The following is a 14561-nucleotide window of genomic DNA, read 5'->3' on the forward strand; positions in this document are numbered from 1 at the left end:
GTGGAAAAAGTAGTAATTCCCCTTATGTATTTGTCACTTTTGCATCACTGAGACAAAATACTCAGCACCCACAACTGAATGGAGGAGAGATGTGTTTTGGTCACAGTTTCAGAGAGCTCTGTCCAGTCAGCTGACTCTGAGGCAGAAGTGCAGAGTGGAAGGGCACAGCTGAAGAAAGCACCTCAACCCATGTCTACCAGAGGCAGAGAGTTTGAACAGAGAATGTGGGGACCAGTGTCCATACTGCCGGGTCACAACCGCAGTGAACTCAGCTCCTCCACCAGAGCTCCACCTCCTGAAAACTCATTCAGCAATGAACTCATCCAAGGATTAATCAACTGACACAGCTCTACATCATGTGATCCCCTTTAGAAAGTCTCACCTTCTAACAGGAGAGTTGAAGGGAACATTTTAGATATAAATCATAACATGTGAACAGTGGAATAAAAATAAGGAGATATATCTTAAAGGCTCCTCCTGAAAAACATTTTCTTAGAGATTTTACATTTAGTATGTAGATACTTTGTGCCTTTTGGTTATTTCCTTGTTAACGATTATTTAGAAAATTAACATTATTATTCTTTCATTGATATCAGTAATATGATTTGAGCCACTAGCAAAATCCTACTTGTGGTATTACTCATTTTTTCACTCTGGTTTTCTTTAGTAAATGCCTTTTAGGTACTAAACTCTGTGAAGACAGCATAAATACAATATTAATCAAATATGACAGTATCAGATTTGTCACAGTGTCCTTACACAGGATATACATAATTATAAAAGTATTAATAATTGTTCTATGATAGTTAGTGGCACATGTTTCAGAGGAAATCCATTCTAGCTAAGATGATGAAGGTATTTTTGACAATGTCATATTTCAATACAAGATTTCTACTCCAACACTGTGCCAACATTGTGATATTGCAACCTATTTTTTACCATGTACAAAAATACTGGATGGATTTATTCAAATGTACAACTTTGTTTCATGTTAGTCCTGCTAAATTTTGTACAGTGGAATAGATAAGACAGCAAAGGGTATCCCTGAAATCATGAGGTCCCCCTGACTGTGAAGATGCCAGTGCCTTAACCCAGTACCTTACCCAACACCACCCCTGCACCCACCTCTGCACAAGTGGTTTATTATGAAAATAAAGCACATTTGTGAGTCAACTAGTATGCTATATTCCCAATAAATGCCGAATTATAAGCAATTACAATTGCTCTTCTCTCTTCCATAGGACTCAGCGTTTTACCCACCAAAATCATTTCCTCTCTATCTAGTTGGAAATTCTCATTATTCCTCTGGGTCCTGCAACTACTTTCATCATCTCAGTGTTCGTGCCCGTAACAGGATGAATTGTAGTCAAAAGGTAGAGAGGAGACAAAGAGATGCTCATTAAGACAGAATCCTTCTTGCATTCTCCACACATCTCGCACACTTTCATGTGCACACACTGAAGGGTTTTAAAGCGGGAACACAGATATTTTGCTTGTTTTCTCTGGCTTTCCTTCCTCTATTCCTCCCTCTCTGAAGGCGCAGAGGCAGTGCTAACAGTGAGGATTTCATATGTAGGTGTAGAAGCATCCGTTTCCTTAACCGGAGAAGTGTTTTCTCTCCAGTTCAGGCGCTCTCTTTCCTGACCTTTTGGGTGATTGGCTGTGATTCCAACATTCATGTCATCTCCTCATTCCTTTTCCTGCCTTGGGATTTGGATGCAAAGCTTTGTATCCCACAGACGGAGCTCTGTGACAACGCGATAACATTCAAGATTAATGAAAGGATTGATATTAGGAACACTATGCATGTGAAATTGTGAAATTGTAGATTTTGTGATTTTTAATAATATACTGATTAATATTACTACTAGCATTAGAAAATGTTTAGGTCTGGACTTAAAACAATCAAATTATGGTATATAGGAAATGCAATATCAAGACATAAATATGTATTATTAATTGTACACTACAAAAAAAGGACTGCTGAAATTGATGACACTATCATTCAACTGGTAGGCTTAGAATTACATTAAAAATTATACAAGAGAAAAAGAAGAAGGGCCGCCCAAATAGCTCAGCAGATTAAAGTGTCTGCAAGCAGGCACAGGGGTCAGGCGGTTTGATCCCCGGGCCTCCAGTGCCAGGCCCCGCCCCCAGGGTGCACTGAGATGGCAATTGAGACTGGGAATGGTGGCAACGCCTGTAATCCCAGCTCTTGGGAGGCTGTAAACAGGCAGATTATTACAAGTCCAGTCCAGTAGTGAGACCTTGAATACCTTGTAGGCCCTTCCCTAAAATACTAAAAAAGAGAAAAAAAAAAAGGAAAAGAAAAAGAAAAAATTAGTAAAATTAAAATATAAACATTTATTATTTTAATGGAATAGTAAAACATCTTGTAGTGTACTTGATCAAGAAAAAAAGAGAAGAGACACAGCACTTGTATCAGAGTATTACGTTATTCTGCGAATTTGCGTCCTTTTTTAATACCATAATCACAAAGGTAGCAATGCTTCAATCATTCTGTATACTTAGTGTCTCTATTTCATTCTGAGGAAGACACTTTAAAGAATGTGGAGGAACCCAGAGCTAATGGAAATTATCCTGCATACGAAAGGGAATTACCCAATGTAAGAGAAATTATTGACGCAGAAAAAAAGGATAATTTGTAAGTGCATTATCGAGTATGTAAAAGAAGAGTTAGTACAGAGTATTAGTGATGGAGTGGCTTTAGGAATAGGGAAAATATTTCCTTTTCCCAGAGAAGGGAACAACTTGGCAACAAGTGACATTGATTACATTGATTATAGAAATGTGAGAGATTCCTGTCCCATCGCTGACTTTGACCTTGTTAGCTGGAAAATATTAACTTCACAGTATTTTGTGGGACAGAAATAAATGATGTAGACAAGGCACTTAACATATTATCTGGTGCATCATTGCACACAAGAAATTACAGGTATTCTCATATATTGATGTATTTCTGAGCAAAGGACCACATAATTATTAGAACGGGCTGAGATTTGATGTGCATTACTGGTTTCCTCTTACAAGTAAAAAGTATGGTCTTGACAGGGAAAAGAAAGTTTAAAAAAAGTTTTAAAATTAGGAAATGTACAAAATAGAATCTTAGAGAAATTAAAAGTTGGACTTTGGGATCTAACTTTTTTCCTTCTCTAAGCTTCTGTTATTTATGAAGTAGGAAAAATAATAATATTATCTCATAAATATCATTTAAAAGAGTAGATGAGAAATAGAAAACATGTATAATGATCCCAGATACTGCTGTTATTTGATCATTTCATGTTTTTAAAATATTTATGTACTTTATGTAATTGTGTCATATTTTATAATTAATATAAAATATGAAATACTATTTTTAATAAGTTAACTAGGTATTTTGAAATAAATTTTTCTACAGGTAGAAAATGATTAGCTATTATAATAATGACTTCTATTTATTTCTTTTGTTCACCTCACCTAACCATGTCATGTCATTGACCCCTACAGTGTAATCTATGATTTAGTCAAGATAACAATGAAAGGCAAACAATATGCAAGATGTATAAAGTCATATCTTCTCTGTGGTACAGTAGTGCTCAATGAAGGTGAACTATCATCAAAGAGCATAAGACCTCAATGAAGGCTTTGGAAGCACAATATTAGACTTTCAGAGCTGCCTACTAAACAGATGTGACAGATTAAGTGCTTAACCTCTTGTGGCTCAGTTTTCTCATCTCTAGGTTAGACAGGAATAACAGTATATTTAGGGATCTCTTTTTTTACAACTGTATTCTATAATCATGTAATTGCATCTACAACATGTCCTGGCAATGTAATTAGTTCTTAAATAAAGAAAAACAATTTAAAATATCAGAACTAGCATTTAAATCTGGCACCCCTAGCCCTGGTCCTGGGCTTTCTTTTGATTACAGGTAAGTAGGATCCTAATTCCCACTGTTTCATTGCTCTGTTATACTACAAAGACATAGAGAATATCCTGCTTTTGCTAAGTATCAAGAGCTCAGACAGGCTAGAAGGGCAAACCCAGGGGCCAGCCTTCTCCATACCTCCCACCCACACACCTCCCATGCCTCCCACCCACTCATGTCCTGCAGTTGACTGTTCACACAGCCACAACCTTCCTCTTCCCTGTGCACCAGACAAGAAGCAGCAAATAGTGGCTATTGCCTTCTCTGAAAGCTTCTCTAAACCCAGTGCTGCCTGTGCAATATGACATCTAACTTTCTAAAGATTCATACCAATTCTGCTTTTCCTCATCTTTGTTTAAACCAAGGTAACTCAGTTACTTGACCTTGAATCATTGTTTTAACAAAACGGTGGTAAAGCAAAGATCTCACAAACAGAACTCTTCAGAGTTCAAGTGTTTGGAAATGCCACACTGTTGGTCTTTTTATTTTCAGTTTCTCTGGCAACAAATGCATCATGAGGGCTCTCTGCGTCTTTCAGTCCTGCTGCTCCTAGTTTTATTTGCCATTTCAGAGATCATAAGAAAGCAAAGAGTTCTAAATTTGATGTGTGCTTCAATTTACAAAACAGTATCTCCTATTGATTAAAGCATAGTGAAATTTTTGGCCCTGAAAGTAGTGGTTCTGCCATGGTGAATGTGTATGGGCAAATTGTAGACAACTCTAAAGAACATTGGTGGGGCTGGAGAGATGGCTCAGTGGAATAAGCGCTTCCCTGGCAAGTGCAAGGCCCTGAGTTCAATTCCTGGCTCCGCAAAAAAAATAAAATAAAATAAAACAAAATAAAAAATAAAGAACCAGCCTTGTTTTGCCTCGCCAGACAATGCTTTGCTTCTCCCTCCACGGCTTTCTTGTCTGGGGCGCTCATGTTCTTATTTGGATCTGGAACTGGGTATCAGATTACCGGTCTAGTAACAGGCAAATAAGTCAAGAGACACCATCAGACTTTTCCTGATATTTTTCATGCAAGATATGAGAGAGACATTATGGTTCAGGGCTGTGTTCATATCAGTTCTTCCACATACAAGTTGAGTGACCAAAGAAGTTATTGAGCCTCTGTAGTCTTTTTTCCTTTATTGGTAAAATTACATAGTAAGAAAGTAGTGTCTGGAGGGTTGGCCAGATAGCTCAGCAGACTAAAGCATCTGATTAGGCAGAGTGCAGGGACTGGAGTTTGATCTCAGGCACCACAAGCCATGTCAGCCCCACCCCCAGGGCACACTGAGAGAGCAGCTGAGACTGGTCATGATGGTGCTCACCTGTAATTCCAGCACTTGGGAGGCTGAAAACAGGAAGATCACTATGATTCTGATCTACTTAGTGAGACCCTGTAGATCCAGTACTAACTACATTTTGAAAAAAGAAAGTAGTGTCTATCCCTTAGAGTTGTTATGAGACTTGAATGAGTCAGTACATGGAAAGAACTTCTTACAACTTGTGGCACAAAGTCAATTCTTCATTAACACTAGGCCACATGAATATGACTTATATCAACATACTTCTGATTGTCATAAATTGGTAGGAAGAGGATGTGGGTGGAAAGAGGCAGTTGCTGGGTTTTGGGTCTGTAGTTATCAATGGAGGTAGAGGGACCAGGGAGATGGCTCAGTGGAATAAGCGCTTCCCTGGCAAGTGCGAGGACCTGAGTTCAATCCCCGGTTCTGGGGGGGGGGGGAGTGCTAGATACTTCTCTGTTCTTTCAATACTCTTTTTTGCCTAGAAGGGGAAAACTATACTTTTATTATTTGCCATGAAACCAAATGATTCAATAATGAACTGTGAGAATTACTGCTTGACTAACAACTCTATAATCCTCCACAGCAATGACTGTTTCTTCATCAGATTGGTCCATTAATAATGTCCTTGTCCTGGATTTGGCCATTAAATATTGCCTTACAATGACTCTACTTTATTTTATAGTGTGATAACCAGATCTAGGCATGAAAACCACCATAGGAGAAAAAGTAGACTAAGCCCTTCCCAGATAAAATCGGTAAGATTATGAGAGAAATTTAAGGGTTAAGGCATGGTAGAAATGCACTACTATCCTAAGATAAAAGCCATTAGTTCACTCTTCACTCAGAAAACTTCATAGATGGTTTTGTCCTAAATCCATTCTCTCTCACTAAGTCTTGAATATCATTTTATTTTATTCATTTAGATTTGGTACCAGGAATCAAAGTTAAGACCTTGCACTTGCCAGGCAGGCACTGTGCTGCTGAGCTGTAGCCCCAGTCCTCAAATGTCATTTTAGATAATATTTAGACCTTGTATTCATTTTAATTGTCCTTTCTGGAAAATAGTAACAAAGTTTAAAGTGAAGAAAAAGTAGTAAAGCTGGACATGTTGATTTTGAAGCAAGAATTTAATAAATGGTCTTTTATTTGTCCATACCTACTGCTGCACACACACACACACACACACACACACACACACACACACCCCTCTCTATCAGTAGACCCATTGATTGATATTTTAGAATGGGCATAGAATATATTTATTGAGGAATCTGAATTTAGCCAGAAAGGAGGTAAAATTATACACTGCATTAGTTGATAATAGACATTAAACTCTTTTAAAATCTCCGAATTCTACATTTTCACGTTGACATTTATGTGTCAACAGTCTTCAGACAAAAAAACATTACTTAGAGTTCTTCAAATCTCCACGAACCTGTGAAGTGATTAAAATAAAGATTTTTATTTTTTTATTTTTTGTATTTTTAAAGACAGTACAAAGAACTTAAAACAGAAAAATGACAAATGATAAAGAATTTTACTAAACAAAATAATGAGAATTTCACAGTAATTGTTATATTGCATGGTGTTGCCTGCAAAGTATTTGTTCATATTACCAGATATATGCATGCAAAATTGGAAGAAAGAAAAAAAGAAAAAATATATTAAAAAGTAAGAAAACAGAAAAACAAAAAAGAATAGAAAAAAAGAAGACAAAATGAGTTAAGGATTAACTGCTCCTTTCCATAGACCAGCAGAAATCCACAGTACAGTTGTCCAAACCATCCTGCTTACATACATAGGTATATCTCTTTTCTTCTCTCCCTCCCCTGAGATTTTTATTTAAAAGATACAGATTCAAATTCTATATTACGAGGAGATATTACAAATCTCATAGTATCTTTAATCTTGATTTTCTCATTGTTAGAAGAATGATGTCTTCATCATAGTTTAAATGCAGCAGTTAATAAAGCCAATAAAAAATACAAAAAACAAAGCATACTTGGAAAGAAAGAAAGTCACTGTTAGGCTCTGAGTATTTCCCAGTTACAGGCCTCTGCCTTTGTTACCTTCATATTTCCAGTGCTTGAATCATGTTCTCGCTTTGGCTAAAGTACTAACTTCTTAATATTATTTTTAAAAGATCTACCATGATACATTTTACTATCTTCCTTATATCATCCCTTGCTATTTCTGTATCATACTTCTAGTCGTAGGAATATTGCAAGTCTGAGACCATGAATTATCCTAATATTGTGAGGTCTTCACATATATTCTCTGCATTACGGACCTTCCCACTTTCTATTTTATTCCCCTATATCTTACCCAGCTTCCAGATTCATACTCTTTAGCAGTTCTTTCATCCTATACTGTGTGATAACCCATAGATGGGTTTGGTGCTTCTCCTTTGTGTCCTTGTGACACTCTATGCAATTACTAACATAGCCATCAACTCAGTGTACTTTAATTCCTAATTCTCCATTAGATTACAAACTCCAAGAAATAAAACTCTTTCTTGTTCACTTTTTTATTCTTAGAGTACAGCAAATAGTCAAAAAACATGTGTTCAAAAGATATTTGTAGAATTCATTCTAGTATATTATAATAAAACATAAAAAAGAAACACTATCTCATCTTACAGGGACCTGGTGTTATTTAGAAATAACTTCTTGAGGGGGCCTGCCCCTTAGCTCAGTTCTTTAAGTGGCTGCTTCAACAAAGCACTCAGGCTCAGGTTGCTGTGGTTCAATCCCCACAACTCAAGCCAGTTAAACCTTCCCTGAAGGTATTCGGAGCAAAAAAAGGAATAAGTTCTTGAAAATAATAATAATAAGATATTTTGTCTCCTTAGAAAGATTAAGTGCGAGAAGAGATGTGTAATGTAAAAAATGATCCTTGGCCAAATTTTTTGAATACATTTGCAATGTGATATTAAATTCAAAGTTTCTATTAAAGGTAAAATTTACAGCAGGTATCAGATATTTTCAGGGTGCAAAAGAGTTTCTCCTACAGGTCAGGGAGATGGCTCAGTGGAATAAACACTTCCCTGACAAGTGCAAGGGCCTGAGTTCAATCCCCGGTTCTGAAAAGAGAGAGAGAGAGAGAGAGAGAGAGAGAGAGAGAGAGAGAGAGAGAGAGAGAGTTTCTCCTGCATAAAGTTGGAAAGTCACTACATGAAAACTAGTCACAGGTGTCTGCAATTCCATCTGTCATGTCTGAGGTAGAGGACAGAAAAGAAATTTATAAATATTGTTGCTATGCAAGAAATCAGTGAAGTACTAAGTCTCTCTCTCTCTCTCTCTCTCTCTCTCTCTCTCTCTCTGTCTCCACACACACACACACACACACACACACACACACACACACACACACCCTACAATTAAATGTGGGAAAGGACTCAATACTTGTAAATTCAACTTGTCAACCTAAAATTGTGAGGCTTCAACTGGAGCACCCATGGAATTTTGTATGTGTGGCTATGTAGCTTCAAGTTTGGAATGCCCGGCTTACTGAGGGACATCTAGATGGCAAAAGATATGCCCCAATATACTGCTCAAGAAGGGTACAAAGCCAGCCAGTGTCCAGATTTGTTCTCTTGCCTTCCTGACATAAAGGTTAGGAAGATTCTAATTGGGGGAGTTCTGTATTAACAAGGCTCCCAAAGGCAGGCAGCACCCAGAGGCATGCAAACTGTTTGCAAATGTTCCATGTGGAAGCCTCTAAACCACTTTAAAAAACACCACAGAATACTCATTGTTCTCTATCCACCTGCTCAAAATTTACAGAACCACTTCATGACATTGCCAAGTTAGTGACAATGGGACCTTTGGCATTCTCTCTTTCAAACCTTTCCTGATAAGACAAAAGAGAAAAAGGAAAAATAAAAACCCAATTACATTCCCTTCTAGAAAGACAATCACCCTGCATGTATCGACTGGAGATTCTCAAGAAGTATATAATTTTTAATGCCTATTTTTAAAAATATATTCTAATTTTTAAATGTTTTTTCATCATATTCTATAGGCCCATGTGAAACCAGGCATAGGGGCACCCTCCGCAACCACAGCATGCTAAGAGAATGAGGTAGGAGAACTGAAAGCTTAAGCCCAACCCGGGAAGTTTAGCACCTTAGTGTGACCTTGGCACAAAATAAAGAACAAAGCCAGGGACAGGGAGATGGCTCAATAGAATAAGCACTTGCCTGGCAAGTGCAAGGATCTGAGTTCAATCCCCAGCTCAAAAAAAAAGCTGCATAAGTCCAAAAATCTAACCATATACAACCTTGAAGTAGGACAGTCCCACTATATTCCTTTTCCTATCTCTTGCCTTCATTCACCACCCCCTTCTTTTTGAACAGTCATCTACCCGAGAGACAGCACAGCAGCAACTGGCATGTCATGAGAAGCAGCCTGCACTCAGAAAACCAGAATGACAGGCACCCCAAGCATGAAACTACTATTACAAATTGTCATGTTTAGTGCAGTTGCTTAGTTCACAGGTATCAGTATATATAATAGTCAGGGTGAGAATCTTTCCAATAAAATGCTAGATTCAAAAATCTTCTGGAGATTCTCAAGAAGTATATAATTCTTTATGCCTATTTTTAAAAATATATTCTAATTTTTAAATGTTTTTTCATCATATTCAATAAGGACTTAAAGTTCAACATATCAATACTTGATGAAAAATATCTGTTCCATGTTATGCCTAAGATGTTTGATATTCAGAAAGATAGTGAGGTTAAGCTTAACAGCCTAGCTTGTATGGTAATAACAATAAGCTTATCTTCTGGATGGTTAACAACCTAAGTTTGCAGACCAAAATTAGAGATAAGGGAGGGCGGCAAGGAAAGCCAACATTTTGGCCCTAGCCTTCCAAGGTCAATTAAGACTCAGGACATATGAGAACTTGTAATCTAATGTCATGTAACTCGGTAGTATCCCAAATTATCTGATCAAGGAGATTATGGGGCCAAAGAGGAAAGTGATTGATGATGTGTAGTGTGCCTAAGGAGAGTCACATGCAAAAAAGACATTCTCTCAGGCTGTCACAGAGAGTACATTGGCCAAGCAATGGCTGTGACTCATCCACATGGCTGACACTGACAAAGATTTTACAATCTGAGGTACAGGATCTCAGGATAAATCCTGAGGGGATTTCATTAACTTTATCAGACCCAAAAGCTACAACTCTTGCTGCATAGGTCCTGCTTTACCTTGGTCTTAACCATCCAGCAGAAAAGTATAAAAATGAAATATAAGAAGTAAAGCCATGGTGTTATGCTGAGCAGTAGGGGACTCAGGTCAACAATTTCTGACATTGCCAGTCAAGCGGAAGACCCAATATTATTATGGACTACTGAACTCTTTTAGAATATTTTGCTGAGTTTACACACCTATAATATTCAAATAACGGAACTTAACCAAAAAAGGGGATACAGATGAATGTCCATTTTGTATCTGTGCATTCAAAGTGGTTAGAATAGATATATAGTTACATTCTCTTAATGAATAGAGGGATTTGTTCTAATGGTGTTTGTAAATAGGATATCATGTCTGCATCTTGTGCAGCGATTAACCACTAGGAAGAATGTATGCAATGTGTTAATTAATGAAACTGTCCTACCAATTTGGTTTGAAACTGTCTCATTGCTATTTGTTTCTCAATAAAATTATGGAAAAAAAATTTTTAAAAGCCAATAATGGAGTCTTCAGTCATTACCTCACTTGCTAAACTACATTAGAAGATGCAGATAGCCAAGGTCCACAGCATCTCTGAAGCAATAATCAGGTGGGAAATGGTATGAGCAACCTACAGAAATCCTGGATCAGCGCTCATGCTGCACAGGAACTGAAAATTTAAATTTTAGCGCAAAAACAAGTAAGGACTCGCATAAAATTATTTATATTTATCTCACTGGGGGAAAGGTTCCTTTATAGAGGTAATGGAACAAGCAAATAACTCAAACAGTAATCTTTAACACTGGTGATTCTTGATGTAAAGCTAATAGAGAAATAAAGCTAATGGGCAAAAGAACTGTTCCCACAGTAACAGAAATCAGAACTGGTGAGAGAAGAGTTTGAGTAAGAAAGTCTCTTCCACTGCCATGTCATAAAATGTAGTTGAAAAGGAACAAATCACTTCATCTTATCTATAAAAAAGTAAGGGTCCAAGAAAATAAGTTAATTTCCTCATGACCAAATAATTCATGATGAACTTCAGCCTCACATGTAGGTCTTTCTCTTCCAATTTAAAATGACTAGTCTGAGCTGGCCCTCCATGATAAGCATGGATCAAGAATGTCTCTCAGAGGCTAGGCTGAAGGCTAGGTCCCCAGTCTGTGGCTCTATTGAGAGGTAGCAGAACCTATAAGCAATGTTACCTAGTGACAGGCCTCAGGTCATTGGGAGTATACTGGTGAAGAGAACCAGGGGATCCCAGTGGGCCCCCACCCTCACATCCTGGCTCTGAGTTGGCATGTCCTCTGCCATGTGCTTCTGCTATGACATTTTGTCACAGAACAAAAATGCTAGGACCACAAACTCATGGGCAAAAATTTCCAAAACTGAGAGCCAAATCTAGCCTTTCTCTTTATATGTTGGTTACCTCAGGAATTTGTTATGATAACAGAAAGCTGGTGCACAAAGAGTAATATGTGGCAAGATTGGGCTTCCAACCATGTATTTGCATTATAAGCACTAAGTTTTTTTTCTAAGCTTGCTGCCTAAAGGAAGAATAATATGGTGTTCTCAGATATCATCAGCAATATTTTTGGAGAAGCACATTAAAAATAAACTGTGAGAGAAGAATTCTGAGTGTCACAGAAGGAGAAAGACCAACACTCAAGAATAAAGGAAACAAAATGAGAAAAATTTAGTGTCTGTAGGTTTTAAATTTCAGGATGATGGAAATTAGAAAGTGAGCAGTAAAACAGTATAAACCTTCATACATGGTTGAAGAAGATGTGCTTCAGATGTGAGAGTCATGGGACCAGAAAAAAGCCTGTTAAATTTTTGAGTTTCTTCAAAAGAAGGAGTGTTCTAATGCATAAGGAACTACCATGATTTCTGGATTTTTTTTTCCTACCAGAACTAGGACTCATGGTTTAAAACATAAAAGAAATAACCATTTTCCTCCCTCATGAGGGGTTTTCCATATGGAGAAAAGACACCCTGATCCTTTCTCACTCACTCTCTAGGGCCCTCCATTTCCATTCATTTGGCTGACAGACATCATTAAGTCCAGCTGCACTCAGCAGTGATCATGAATAGATGGTGAGGGATTTGTTGGCTGGGACAACCAGCAAGACTTCCTCACCCTAGATTTTACACTGAGGCTTTAGGAGGGAAAAGACCTCCTGACTAGGGAAAGAGGATTTTAAGAGTCATGCTGCCCATCCAGGAGAGCCTTTGGAGCCAGCCTTGCTTCCTCCTGCCTGGTTTTGTCTCTCAGGGATTAAAAAAGGAATGAGGCAAGCATTCATCTTGACAGGGGCTTATCACTTGTATGGCTGGCTGGGGCTCACACTTAGCGTCTCTTGAAAATACATTCTGAAACATGTTAGGTGAAATGCTATTGAAACATTAGGAGAAAAGGATAAATTGCACTTGGTCAGAAAAATGTAGGTGAGATGGCTTGATTGTGTAGCGTGGCAGATGGCTGTTACTCTATTTAAATTGACCAGCATGGCTTAGCAAAAGATTTCAAGCTAAGTAATACAGTGAGTCACCTACACAATCTCAGCCTGACAGAGATCCTGTCAGCACTTCTCGAGGAGAAAATGCCATTCTTGGATTTGGGGAAAAAAAATTGCGATACAATCAACCCAATCAATAAAATCAATCAAATTCATTACAGTAGAACCTCCTGCCCTGTGGGACACAGAGTGAGCCCCTCTGACCCTTTCTGCCTGGAAGTTTTTTATGGGACTAGCGGTTATTAACATCAGCACAATAAGACACACTTCAAGTGTTTGAGTGTGTTAGTCAGCTTTCCGTTACGGTGACAAAATAATGAAGATAAACAACATATAGTAAAACTAGAAAACACTGATTTGGGCTCATGATTTTGTTGCACAATCATTGCACCTTATCACTTTGGGCTTTGGCAGCACTGTACCTCATGGCAGGAGATGCAGCAAAAGAAGCTGTTCACCTCAGTTGTGGCCTTAACACAATAAGGAAAAGAGTGCGGCATTGCCGCATCCCCTAGAAAGACAACCCCAATGACCTAACTTCCTCTCATCAAGCCCCACCTCCCAAAGGTTCCACAGTGCAGCATGGCGGTGACCAAGCCCTTACCACATGGGCCTTTAGGGTTGCTTTCAAATCACAACAAAGACACTTAAAACAGATCTAGCACATGACAAACATCACATTTTCCATTTCACTGTTTATTTTTTAAAGATAATTTAAAATAGTTTTTAAAAAACATTAGAAATGATACAGAATTTCACTAAATAAAATGATAGGAATTCAAAGAAATGGTTGTTACAATGTATATTGTTGTTTTGTTGTTTTGAAATTAGTTATTCATATTACCAGATATAAGCATGCAAAGTTGGCCAAAAAAATTAAAATGAAGAGAGAGAGAGAGAAAAAAATAAACATTAACTTCTCTTTTCAATAGACCAGCAAAAAAGTAATATATGCATGCATGAATAAAAACAAACACACCTATTTTATGTAGTGAAGAAACATCATTAAATAAGTACATATCATGGGCTACCAATCACTGTTACCCACAATGTGGACCTAGGAGGACTCAGTGAATGCCAGAAATTCCCAATATAAACTATTACCATTAATTAATAAAGTTTGGCATAACAGATGAGTGTTTATCCTTGCTTGACTTAATCATATTACTATACTGCAGGTAATTATCATGAACTTTCTTTTAAGGAGAAAAGACATTAAAAGATTTAAAGCAACCTATAACCACACAATAAGCAGTGAATTAGGAGCTCAGGTAAGCCCTAGTTCTGCCTATATGCTCCTGGACAAATTAATTGGCTCTCTTTCATTGTCTATGAAACTGAGAACTTAAAGTACTTCCTCCATCTTTCTGGCAGAATTTACTAAGGAGATCTTGGAAGCAAATGCCAGGTAGCTTGCATGGGAAGCAAGGAGTCTTATTAGGATACTTTAGCACTAACACAGCACATGATAATAAGTGTCAGGGTCAGAGCCAGAGAAGTATTATTAGAACAAAGCCTTGCAGTTAAGAGATACTTTTCAAATTTCTTACTTTCAATTATGAAATAATCAAAACAGAGAAAAACATAATAATACATAACAAGACCATGTCTACCAATATAAAAAAATTTAAAATTCAAAAA

The sequence above is a fragment of the Octodon degus genome, unplaced genomic scaffold (genome assembly GCF_000260255.1).
Source record: "Octodon degus isolate 3935 unplaced genomic scaffold, OctDeg1.0 scaffold00006, whole genome shotgun sequence".
Lineage (NCBI taxonomy): Eukaryota > Metazoa > Chordata > Mammalia > Rodentia > Octodontidae > Octodon > Octodon degus.